Here is a 13,532-nt window from a genome sequence, read left to right as displayed (position 1 = left end):
AACTTCAATCACATATAAAAGCTCTATATTGTAACTTCTCTCCTTCCACACACATACTTTTTTGTTATTGTCACAAGTTACCTTTATTCATATTGTTTCTTTTAACATATTTTTATTTGTAGTTATTTTTAATACTTTTGTCTTTCAACTTTTATACTAGAATTAAAAGTGATTTACCCACCACCATTATGATATTACAGTATTCTGGATTTTTCTATTACTTCTTTCAGCAAGTTTTATACTTTTCCATATGTTTATATTTCTGTTTGATATCTTTTCATGTTAACTGGAAGAACTTCCTTTAGCATTTCTTTTAAGATGGATCTAGCGATGATGAACTTTTTCAGCTTTTATTTGTCTGGGAAAATCTTTATTTCTGCTTCATTTTTGAAAGATGGTTCCTCCAGGTATAATGTTCTTGGTTGGCAGGTTATTACTATTTTTTCTCTCTTTCAGCATTTAAATCCCATTTTCTTCTGGCCAGCAATGTTTCTGCTGAGAAATCCGTTGAAAGCCTATGGTGCTGCCCTAGTATATGACAAGTTGCTTTTCTTTTGCTACTTTCAAAACTTTGTCTTTAATTGTTGCCAATTTTAATGTCTTGGTGTGGATATGCCAATTTTAGTGTGTCTCAGTATGATTTTTTTGAGTTTATCTGACTTGTTTCCTGAATTTGGATGTGTTCTTTGTGCATAAAAATTACTTGGGAAATGAATTTCATCAATAAGTGCTATTGGTAAATGTTTGCTGTATGATAACTTTTCATTATAATTATGGTAGACAAAGCATAAACTTTTTTCTTCCTTTTGAAGCACATTGAAATTACCATAAAGAAAACGTGATGAGAATTATAGTAGGGAACACCAGTAGGTCATGGAGTTTGGCACATTTCAGGAAGATAAAAAGTGGATGGTTTGGTAGTGGTGAATAAACTGAAGCACAGGGAGCTGTACCCCAGAGCTCACAGAAGAAATGACTGAAACAGAAGTGATAATGTTTATTCTTCCAGAGAAAAGCCACCACAAACCAGTAAATAATGAGAGCAGGATAACAGATGTAGGAGGAGAAATAGGAAATGAAGGAATTGATTAAAGAACCATCTGTGTGTTACCTCCTAAACTCGAAACACGTGACAAATTGTTCTCAGATTTAAATCAGGAAAATAATTTCTAATAAAGTTTAGTAATCACCTTGTAAAGTTTAAAATTCAAAAAAAACAGTTATAAGAATATTATTTAGATTAATGAAGGTAATAAAAACCAAAAAGGGAAAACATTTTTAAAAATCCACCTGTAAGAAAGGGACCAGGAGTGAAGTACAGGGAGAGAGAAATTAACTTTAATTATTTATTTCAATTTTACTTGAAATTTAATGGCTTCTGCAACGTTTAAAATTTTAATTCCATATGCATTAATTACTTTACAATGAATAATTAAATAATTACTGCTAAATGTTTAATAATTGTTATTAGTTATGGTTAATTTTTTCATTCATTCATTCAATCAGTCTATCTTCCATTCTTATTATGGGTCAAACATTATTATAGAGTTTGAGAATAGTGGTCATTGCCTCATGGATTTTATATCCTACTGAGGGATGCTAAGGATTAACAAGGAAACTATATAAATGAATAAAATATTTTCAGATAGTGATAAGCATTTAAAGAGAATAAAACAGGATAATAAGATTTGATGTGTTTGGGGCTAAGGGTATATATTATGTGAGGGGTCAGTAATGTAACTCCATGGAAGAGATCCTTGAGCAAGGGCCTGCTTGTTGGGTAGAGAGAACTAGAACCTAAGGTCCTTGCTGGGCTCAAGGAACAAATACCAGTACAGTAAATAAGGGGAGTGAGTATGGGGTCCAGATGAAGAAGTGTCTTATAAACCATGGCAGTGTGGATTTTATTACAGTTGTGAAGGAGAATGACTGAAATGTTCTCTGGGTTCATCCATATTGTCACAAATGACAGGATTTCCTTTTCTTTTTAGGATGAATAGTATTTCAGTGTGTATACGTGTATCACATTTTCTTTATCCATCCACTTGTTGATAGAAACAGGCTGATTCCGTATCTTGGCTACTGTAAATAATGCTGCAATGCACATGAGAATATAGATATTTCTTCAACATACTAATTTCATTTCCTTGGATATGTACCCAGGAGTGAGATTTCTTGGTCATATGGTAATTTTATTTTTAATTATTGAGCTTTATCAAGCCATTCCACAATGTATACATATTAAAAAACATCATGTTGTACACAATAAGATATGAAAATTTTATTTTTTAATTGGCAAAAAAATAGGAAGGGCACATTCTGAAAACTATGGACCCTACTTCAACTGATATACATTTAATTTAATAAAAATTTCACTATGTCTTTGTTGTTCTTCTTTTACTACAGACCAGTGGCTTTCATTGGAATTCAGACTAAGATTTAGGAGTTGTACACCCAATAATGTAACAAAAACTATACTTTTTTTCATTTTGGTTTTCGTGGTTGCTGTGTACAGAAATTCTTTTTCATGGTGCTTAGGAGAGAACAGTTTCCTAGAAGTGTGCTATGGTTTACTTTATCTCTTCAAGTTGATGACTAAGATCATAAACTGAAATATACATGTTGGAGTACAGTTTCCAAAAATAGACCTGTGACGAACATAACCTTATTAACTCACATTTCTTGCCACTCTTATTCTCACATAGATACAAGTGGAATTCTGCATTTATGCTCTTGCCAAGGTTTTGCACTAGAGATTGCTGAAGTATCTTCTCTTCCATCTCCTTTTCCTATCATTTTTTCTTTCCATTTATCAGCTTCCTCTTACCAATATTCTCAGTCTTCTACTTTCTTTGCTTTTTCCGCTATTTTTTTCTCCATTTTTCCTGCTGATTTCCTTCCTTTCTTCTCTTTTTCCCTCTTCTTCCATTTCCACCTCATTGTCTTGCCTCCTCTCTCACCATTTTTTCTTCAGTCTTAAAGATATCCCCTCTATTTTTAGGGACTACAAATAATCTTATGCTAGCTCTTCTTCTTGTTTTCTATGTTTTATTTGACCACTTTTATTTGTTTGTGAGTTAAGGGAGGTGGTAATAATGGGACATGGTAGGTGGTAAAAGTGTAGTAATTGCCAACAAAGAGGTTAAGATAGGCATTTCAAACTCAAACCATCCCAGTGATATGGTTTGGCTGTGTCCTTACCCAAATCTCATGTTGAATTCTCAAATGTTATGGGAGGGACCCAGTGGGAAGTAATTGAATCATGGGGGTGGGTTTTTTTCATGCTCTTCTCATGATAGTGAATAAGTCTCACAAGATCTGGTGGTTTAAAAAGCAGGAGTTTCCCTGCACAAGCTTTCTCTTTTTGTGTGCTGCCATCCATGTAACACATGACTTGCTCCTTTTTTGCCTTCTGCCGTGACTGTGAGGCCTCTCAAGTCATGTAGGACTATATGTCTGTTACACTTCTTTCTTTTGTAAATTTCCCAGTCTTGAGTATGTCTTTATCAGCAGTGTAAAAATGAACTAATATAGTAATTGGTATCAGGAGTGGAGTGCTGCTGAAAAGATACCTAAAAGTGTGAAAGCGACTTTGGACCTGGGCAACAGGCAGAATTTGGAACAGTTTGGAGGACTCAGAAGAAGACAAGAAAATATGGGAAAGTTTGGAACTTCCTAGAGACTTCTTGAATGGCCGGACAATAATGTCTATGCTGAGATGATCTCAAACAAAAATGAGGAATTTGTTGGAAACTGGAGCAAAAATGAGTCTGTTATGTTTTAGCAAAGAGACAGGTGGCAATGTGGCCCTGCCCTACAGATTTGTGAAACTTTGAACTTGAAAGAGATGATTTAGGGTATATTTCTGGAAGAAATTTCTAAGCAGCAAAGCATTCAAAAGGTGACTTGGGTGCTGTTAAATGCATTCAGGTTTATATGGGAAGCAGAGCATAAAAGTTCAGAAAATTTGCAGCCTCACAAAGTGATAGAAAAGAAAATCCCATTTTCTGAGGAGAAATTCAAGCCAGCTCCAGAAATTTGTATAAGTAATGAGGAGCTGAATGTTAACCTCCAAGACAATGGAGAAAATGTCTCCAAGGTATCTCAGAGATCTTCAAAGCAGCCCCTCCCATCACAGGCCTGAAGGCTTAGGAGAAAAAGTGGTTTCATGGCTGGGCCCAGGATCCCTGTGTTGTGTGCAGTCTAGGAACTTGGTGCTCTGAGTCCCAGCTGCTTTAGCCATGGCTGAAAGGGGCTGATGTAGACTTAGGCTAAGGCTTCAAAGGGTGCAAGCCCCAAGTCTTGGCAGCTTCCATGTGGTGCTGAGCCTACAATACACAGAAGTCAAGAATTGGGTTTGGAAACTTCCACCTAGTTTTCAAAAGATGTATGGAAATGCCTGAATGCTTAGGCAGAAGTTTGCTGCAGTGGTGGGGCCTCATGGAGAACCTGTGCTAGGGCAGTGCAGAAGGTAAATGTGGGGTGTGAGCCCCCACATAGAGTCTGTACTGGGGCACTGCCTAGTGGAGCTGTGAGAGGAGGGCTACCTTCCTCTAGCTCCCAGAATGGTAGATCCACTGACAGATTACACCATGAACCTAGAAAACTAGACACTCAACACCAGCCCATGACAGCAGCTGGGAGGGAGGCTGTACCCTGCAAAGCCATAGAAGCAGAGCCGCCCAGGACCAAGAGAAGTCACCTCTTGCATCAGTGTGACCTGGATGTGAGACATGGAGTCAAAGGAGATCATTTTGGTGCTTTAAGATTTGATTGCCCTGGTTGATTTCTGATTTGCATGGGGCCTGTAGCCCCTTGTTTTGGGTCAATTTCTTCCATTTAGAACAGCTGTGTTTACCCAATGCTTGTGCCCCCATTGTATCTAGGAAGTAACTAACTTGCTTTTGATTTTACAGGCTCATAGGCAGAAGGGACTTGCCTTGTCTCAGATGAGACTTTGGACTGTGGACTTTTGAGTTAGTGCTCAAATCCTCTCTGTCATCTGTTGTCTCCAGATTTCTTTTAATGATCACCATTCTACCTGGCGTGAGATGGTATCTCAATGTGATTTTGATTTTCATTTCTCTAATGACTAGTGATGATGTATATTTGCCCTTTCATTTTAAATATTGATTGACACTGGCAAATGTCTGCAGTCAAAAGAAGGAATTCTGTTGGATTTATTTACTGTTGTAGCACTAATAGTCATGTGATAACCATGCATTAAATATTCACTAAAAAAGGGTTTGACTAGAATATTCTGTGTGAGTAATGGCATTTCATGGCAAAGGAAGGTAATATTTGAGGCCCAAATAACTGACTTTTTTTTTCCAGGCACGGGAAGGAATTAATAATCATTCTTTGTAATTTGTGAGCATTATTTTATGGTATTGATAATGGGCAGTGGGGTAGATTATCATTTTTCTTGGAGAAAAAGTAAGTTTAGACCTTTCTTAAATAAAAACAGTATGTATTCCCTGCATAAACTAGAATAAGACATTGGGTTATGAATAATTTATAAATAACATTAAGATAAAACCTAATATATTGAGAAAAGAATTATTCCGTCAACAGGGAAAACAAGTTGTATTGCATAATAAATACAAGTTTCTGTCATAGTACTATGTCTTATTAAAGGCAAAGAGCCACCAATTCCAATCCCTGTAGAAGTCTGATAAGTACATATATTGGTGGATCGAACCTGGAATAGATAACAGGAAGTGATGGTGACTGAGGCTGTAGAGAAACAAACATGCCTTGCTTAAGTTATTCACATTGAAGCAACAACCATGCAAAATAAACTGAACTGTGTCTGGACAAACAAGAAACAAAAACCACCAGCAAAACTTTTTCTGCCCAGATTTGGCGACTGGCCACCCATTTACAACTATTTTTTTTTTTCCAAAGCCAGCAGGCATGCTGCCAACATCCAGTAGAATTGACTTCTGGTGTTCCTTTTTTCTTTGCAAGTTGCACCTCAGCCTACTTGATATTTCATTTTCTTAACTCATTGGCTTCCAACACTCTGCTTTGTTCTTCTTTTGTTAGGGAAAATGGTTTAGTGCTATACATCTCACAGTTCCATAGATGAGGGAAAATGTTCACTTTACTGCCCAGGTGGAGTCACTATTAGTGAAATGCTTCTGGTTCCTCTCTCTACTGTCTTCATTACTTTCTCTTTATCAAGAGGCACACACAAGAGCCTCATTCTGATTGAGTGGGATTAGCACCTGGAAAATTAAGATTCAGCCTGATGGATTTCTCTCTTAATTCCTAGGTTCAGACAGGATAGAATCCTCGTTTCCTTTAGGTCTTTGATGCCTGGTATTCTCAGAATGCTTTGTAGTTCTACTTCTCATAAGTGAACTTCAAGATCTAGGCTTCAGGTTGTAAAAGGTGGTAAGAGGTCTCTATGTTGCCTACCAGTACAAAGTATGCCCTCCAATTCAACTTTGCAAAGCAATAAAATAGGTAACAAATTTTAACTCACGCTTGGCTTCTGTTCTACTTACTACTTGGTTCAGATTTGTAGTGGAAAAAAGCTAAGAAATTAGGCACTCGGCAACTTATGGGACCTTACAACATGCCTCAGCAAACCAAGGGGATTTTGTGGCCATCAGGACATGTTACAGTTCTGCCTTACATTCTCAGCCTATGGACCTAGTAAAATGTTAAGAAATAGTTAAGAAAGCATGGGTTAATCTATTATATTTCTGCAAGATAAGGATGATTTCTAAAGGATATAACTAAAATACAGGAAAAGTATATGCACTCTTCTTTTGCCTTAACATCTTTTGCTTTATCATGATCATTTTTATATGCTTATTGTTTTATTATATCTCTGTTAGAAAATAATGGATATATATCTCTTTGTTCCTTAATGAGAAAGGAAATGTTATCATCAGACACAATCACTGTAAATCAACTTAGGTATAAATGAGATAAGCAAATCACCTTAAAAAAGGGAAGCAGAAATCAGGTTATATTCATGAAAATTTGTCTACCTCTCCTAAACCAGGGGCTCTCTGAATCATAACTATCAGGTACAAGATTTAACAGATAGCAAAACCCCTGGAGAGTCTGTTAATAGGATGTTAGGGAATCTTGGTAAGAAGATCCCCATGAATGTGGCTCTGAAAGAGTTGGGTATATTTCAGGAAACCAGTACTTTGTATCTATGTAAAGTTTGTAAATGAGTTTATGATTGTCAAAATTTAGTGATATAGGGAAACTCTAGACAAACATCAAAAACAAAAACTATAAAATAAAATAAAAAAAAAAAAAACAAAAACTATAAAATAAGGAGTCAGGGAAGTCAGTAAAGAGAGTCTCTGCATTTATATCTACTATTCCCATCAGCCAGAATAGGTTGTCTTAATCACCTACATAATTTGATTTTCATTGACATGCAAAGAAATTGCTTCTTTACTGTTACCAAAGATTTAAATTACCTTCTCCATATAGACTTTGATTGATACAGGGCTAGTGTAAAGAATGATAAAGAGACTGTAAGTAGTCAATGTTTTGCTGTTTACATAGCAGTCATCTAGTCCAAATGGAGATAATGTGGCTGGATATGGCTAATGGGTTGTATAATACTAGCACTTCAAATGATCAGTAAACCTAGTTTTGAATTAATAAGATTATAAAGGAGATTGAGGCAGCACTGGAAAAATGATACTCTTGGCAACAATAGTAACTACTGAAGTGCTGAAACCAGAACCGACATCATGGTAGACTGCTTACTTGAACAGTCCAAAGTTCTGAGACTGAAAAAGAGAGAACACCAGGAAAAAGAGATGAAAAGTCTTAAGGGAGATGTTCTTTCTTTACCAAATCATTAAGCAGAGATGTTTAAAACTTCATTTAGAAATCACCGCTTAAGGTTTTAATCTCATTATACATTTTTTATTTACAAATTTAACATGTATTCTCATCTATCTGAATTTTAAGAGAGTTGGCCTAATAATTTCAGTATCTTTTTCCTTCAGAAGTGTTACAAGATTGTAAGTCTTAAGGGGTCTTAAGTCCTAAAACTGAGTGGAGATATTTAATAAAAACAATAATATTTGAGAATTTCAGGAATTACAAGGTTGATTTTCATTCCAGGAAACTTGATTCTGATGAGGACTAATTTGATCATAGAAGGATATGGAGAAAAATGCTTTTAATTACAAGGTTGTACTAACATGACAAGTTGGATACAGAGAACCAAAGACGTTTCTTAGGATGATTTACCTCCTCCTGAGTATGATACTAGAATTAATGTTTATGTTTTTGGAGAAGGTGGCCCTCTGGAGTGAGTAGAACTCATACAGTGCAGAGCACTGGCAAGTAGCTACACTGAATGGGAAGGTCTGGAGCAACCCACCAAAATGAAAACATGGAGCAGTTTCAGATTCCCGGGGAAGTGGGCACTCTGGTAGAGAAACTGGGAAAATAAGTGGATCAAGGGGTTGAGTGGGTGCTGATCTTTCCCAACAGCACTCTATTCTTCCTCCCATTTGGCCATTAATATTCCCATGTAAAACATAAGAAATTAAGAAAACTAAAGGAAATTTTGCCAAACATAAGTCTGTGTGTGCTTGATGTGGTTTTTATTCAGAAAAATATCAAAATCACCCTTAGTTGATAAGTGAAGATATTCTTTTCAAGAACAATACATTTTAATCCTCAAGAGCAGTTTGCCTTCACTTGGAAGGATTACAAGTTTGTCTTCTGTTATGCTGCTGCAGGGATTTTAAAATTCTGCTACACCAAGTCATAATCTGATAAGTATGATTTAAACAGTGTCTTTTAGCCTAACTCAAATATTGAATTAACATCATCACCAGTGACATTTGGATCAGGGGTGAGTCAGAAGGAATGGTGTAGATTCTGACTTCCCATATTTATTTTATGACTAAAAAAGGATAGACCATTAAATAGAAAGCAAATTCAAGTGCTTGCCCAGACATAATCTTTCTGGGAAAACTACAATCTGAGGTAACCAGAGAAAGCTGGCTGCAAACCTTTAGTTGATATTCCCATTTCCAGTTTGTTTCTCCGAATCCTATTACTCCTAGTGATGACTGCTGCTTCTCTAGGCTGGCACTACAGTTCCAAGCATCTTCATGAATAGGTCCAGAAATCTGAGACTATTTACTCTGGTGGAAAGCAGCACAGTGTATAGTGTCTGATAACTACTTTCTTGCTGTTGACCATTCATGCCAACATGAGCTCTTGATGGACATAGCCACAAACTCTGATCAGTATTAACATCTAGCCATGCCCTTGCAAATATTTGTGGGTAGAGGCCAGGATGTGTGTGTTACACCTGTCTAAGAAAATAATTAAAGAATTCTACTTTAGAAATTGAAGACAAATGAATGGATTGAAATATAGGATAATGATTGGTATGAACTAATTTGAAGTATGGCAACAGTGAGTTCATTGACCCAAGAACAACTGTGGGCAAATGCCTTACCCAGCATGATCTAGCTCTGCCTGCAAAATGTTACCCTAGGCAGAATGTCAGATTTACTGTGGCTTCTCATATAGGAGCAAGCAGAGTGAAAACCTTGTGCTTAAAAAAGTAAAGGTGCTCCGTATTTGGTGATGATGGTGGTGAAGAATTCTGTATAGTTAGGGTTAGATTTAGTTGCATATAACAGAAAATCCTTAATAAGCAATAGTTTTATTCATTTGCAAGTCTGGATGTAGGGAGCACAGGACTGGTAGAGCAGTGCCATGGTCATCAGGAACGCTGATTCCTTCTGACTTCCTGCTCTTGCCTTCTTTTGCATATTGCATCATGGACCAAGACGGTGGCTGGAACACTAGCCATTATATCTGTAGGTTTTTAAAAGGAGAGTTTCTAGAAGTCTCAGACAACAGTTCCACTTTTATTTTATTGGCCAGATGTTAGTTACATGGCTAAATCTAGCTGTAAGAGAAGATGAGAAATAGAATCTTCTATTAAGTGTTCATTTGAGATCTATACTTTGATTACTAAGGAATCATGGAATGAATATGTAGTGTCAATTCTAAGTTTGTTTCACAAGAAATATTTAAAAAATCAAACATCCAAGAGTTTGAGCATTTTTCTTTTTAATATCACACAAACTAAACTTCTCCAAACTTCAGAGATGTTTTAAAGGTCTACATTAAAAGTAGTAATTCATGTTTTAATCTTATTCTTACCTGCTCTGGTATGTTCCCAGAATCTTCCACAATGTTCTTGATATTTCTAGAGGTCTTTTGTGCTTTAAAATAAATCTAATCATGGTCTGAGGAGCATGCTAGGAATGCTGTTGCTGCTTCTTCCGGGTCTCCTTCTGCCCACCAGACATCATACACGTGCCAAACTATTCCACCCATTGTTCTAGCTTCAGCTGTATTTGTTGGGAAGCACATCTGTCTTGTCTCATGCCTGTTTCCAGTGGTTCCAGCAGTGGAATCTCTCTCTCTCACACACATAGACACACACACATTGCATATGCAAAACGTGTGATTAAGTTGAAAATACCATGGCCATTTATCAATTTGTCAGTTGACCTAATAAAATCATTAAATGTTGAAGATTTGAGGGGGTGGAAGGGAAATCACTATGAATTTCTAATTTACCAAAAAGGTAATGAAAGCTTAAGTTGCACGAACTGAGGCGAGTCATTTGAAACAGAGAAGTAACTGTGCCTTCCTAACTGCCAATTGGACACATCTGAAGTGTTGTGGTCAGTGTGGGTTTAGGCTCCTTGTGCTGGGCAGACAGCATGGACAGGAGGCAGTTCATCTGTGTTCTGGCCCTTCTCATCACCAGCATGGGAGGTCAGCTCATAGATCAAAGTCTGCCTCAGGGGAAGTCTGTCAGCCTCTTCCCTTTCTCCATGTCTGAATCTCAGAAAAAGCATCCCAAGAATATGGTGAAGTAGGACAACTGCTGTGGTCCCCTCTGAACTACTTGTCCTCTGCCTGTTCTCTGTTCTTGCCATCACACATCCCGTTTGCTATAGGAATTTTGGCATTGTCTTGTTCTATCCACCAGAACCTATTATCAGTATATCATCTTTATGTAGGACAGGATGTAAGTACCTTCCAAAGACAAAATATTTCAGATTTGATAAACAGGAATTTTCCAATGGGATGAAGAAGAATCATCTACAGACAATATGTTGCTCTTGGCAAGAGCTCAGGTGAGATGTTGGGGCAGGGAAGGTGTCTGGGGCCTGGGTGCAGTGTCTTGGCAGGTCTGTTCGAGGACAGGAGGTGGGGAAGACATGCCTTGGGGTACACCTCAGTTCAGATGCTCCCTCAGCCATGCTTTGTCTGGATGTAAGAAGCTTCACAACTACTTCTGCTCTCAGTCCCGATTTGGCAATGGGATAGCAACTCCCCTAACTCTGTGCCTGACTTAGTTAAATTTGGAGAGAATTTCCCCTAAAGCACTGATAATCAACTTTATCACCATGGATTAAGGAGAATTATTGGCAGTACTTCAGGCAGACAGATTTAAGTTGATGACTATACTAGCCTTTAAAAAATGACTTCATGTTAGCAGAAGAGATTTTTACATGTTGCTACTGGTCAGAGAAACTGTTTGACTCGATTTGAGAAATACTGTATGAGAAAAACAAGATGATACAAATTACCATATGTGTGAAAGGTCTTCAATTTTTCATTTTTCTGCATGGTATTTATGCCAGATATCTTCTCTTGTGAATACTCATCTGAGTCTCCTAACTTATCAAAACTAACTTTTTCAAAATCTCACTCTGCATAAATGGTTTTCTGCTAAGTCACTGCATATTAGTAATCATATTGATAACTAATCATGTCTTCATTAAATGTTTGATGACTTATTTTTAATCTTATTGATTTGTGGTTTAAAACTTGGCTTAAAAAGCATGTGTATATAAAAGACCTTAAGGAAGGCATCATTGAGAGGGATGCCAGGTATGTAGCAGCTCAATAGCAGAGAGTTTTGGGGCCACCAGATTCATATCATGTTTTCAAGTGCTAATTCTGCTTATACCCTGAAACATTCTGACTAGAAACTTCCTTCTTCCTGCAAATCCCTGTCCATACTGTTCTCTCATTTTCCTTGTTTTCCTCAGAAGGGCAACTCCCTTTTACAGAGGACAGAGTGATAAAAGTGAGTGAAAATTGTGTCCTTCACCATCAGCCTTAGGTTCTCTACAGTCTATATTTATTATCTTTCAATATGCGGTTTCTTTGAGAGATTTGTCTGGGGAAAGCAGGAAAAAGCTTAGGAGTTGCCAACTTTAGAAGATGAAGTCTGACATTCTGTTATTTCACGGAAATATCTGTTGTTCTTATTCTTATTCATTTGATAATAAAATAAGGACATATTTCCCCCCAAAACATATATAGTCACTCTTTATTTGCCCGGCCTTTTCAGTATGCCCTTCCTTAGATCCAGTCTCTGTTTTTGCTCTGTGCTCTGAAAGCCTGACCTCAATGGATCATATCACATGGACTCTCTCACTCTCTGGCTTCTGCTCAGGTTTGCAACAATGAGAAATGCAGCTAAGAGGTTAATCTCATGTGTATTTTCCTGCTCACTCTCTGCCCTGCTGCTGTTGAAGCTGCATTCCTCTACCTTCCTCCACCATGGCAGGTTATGTCATATGGGTCCCTTCCTGGCATCAACTCTCCTTAGGCTCCTTTAAGATCATTTCTCCTCTTGCTCTCAGGCCTAGGAGCGGAAGTTTCTTGCTGCTGAAAGTCCCCGGGTACCTTGGTGTCTGGTAATAAGGTCTCAGTCAGTTGACCTCTTGGAATGAGCCATCTGTTTCTTGTTGGGACTCCAATTGAAGCATAGGATCAAGAAAAGGTCAAATGCATCTCACATTATTTCATTCACTCGTCACCTATTTATTAAGCATCTCTAGTTGTACTTTTTAGACATTGGAATGATGGACAGTTTGGGGAGATATTTGTCAAGGAGGGCAACTAGTAAAATGGCAGAGTAGTGCTTTATGTTCTGCTGGAGCCACACTTGACCTTGAAGGACCCTTTGTCTGAGGTCCCCATCATTTAGCCTTCTCTGACAGAAAGCTGTAACTACTGCTGAAGGAGCTATTCCAGCTGTGTGTCTCACTTGCCAAAAATGTGTCCTGTCAATTGAGGTCTGATAGATGTGTCCATGTGTTTGTATATGTTTGTGGATGTATAAGGTGAGATGAAGAGGTCAATAGCAAATGTTAAACCAATACCTAATTTTTTTTAACCCATTTCCTTTCTATTTTGATGAGGAATGTAGACAGAGTAGAAGATACTTATGCTCATTTAGGAAACATTTGGGATTCAAAAGGAGTGTTATAAGTAGAAAAGTACCTAGGCTGTGAATTAGAAGGATCTGAAATGGAAAATCGGTACAAAGAGGCAAGGAGAAGAAGGTGCCAGCAGTCTGCTGCAGAGGCAGGGAATAAGAGCAATTAAACAATTGATTAAAAGTTAGGCACACACCTGGATTGAATCCTGGCTCTGCCACTTGCTAATTACATGGTGCTGTGACTAATCACTTAACCTTA

The sequence above is a fragment of the Aotus nancymaae genome, unplaced genomic scaffold, assembly GCF_030222135.1.
Source record: "Aotus nancymaae isolate 86718 unplaced genomic scaffold, 86718_ANA_hifiasm-v0.15.2.pri h1tg000014l, whole genome shotgun sequence".
NCBI classification, from domain to species: Eukaryota; Metazoa; Chordata; class Mammalia; order Primates; family Aotidae; genus Aotus; species Aotus nancymaae.
This window is presented reverse-complemented; position numbering follows the sequence as displayed.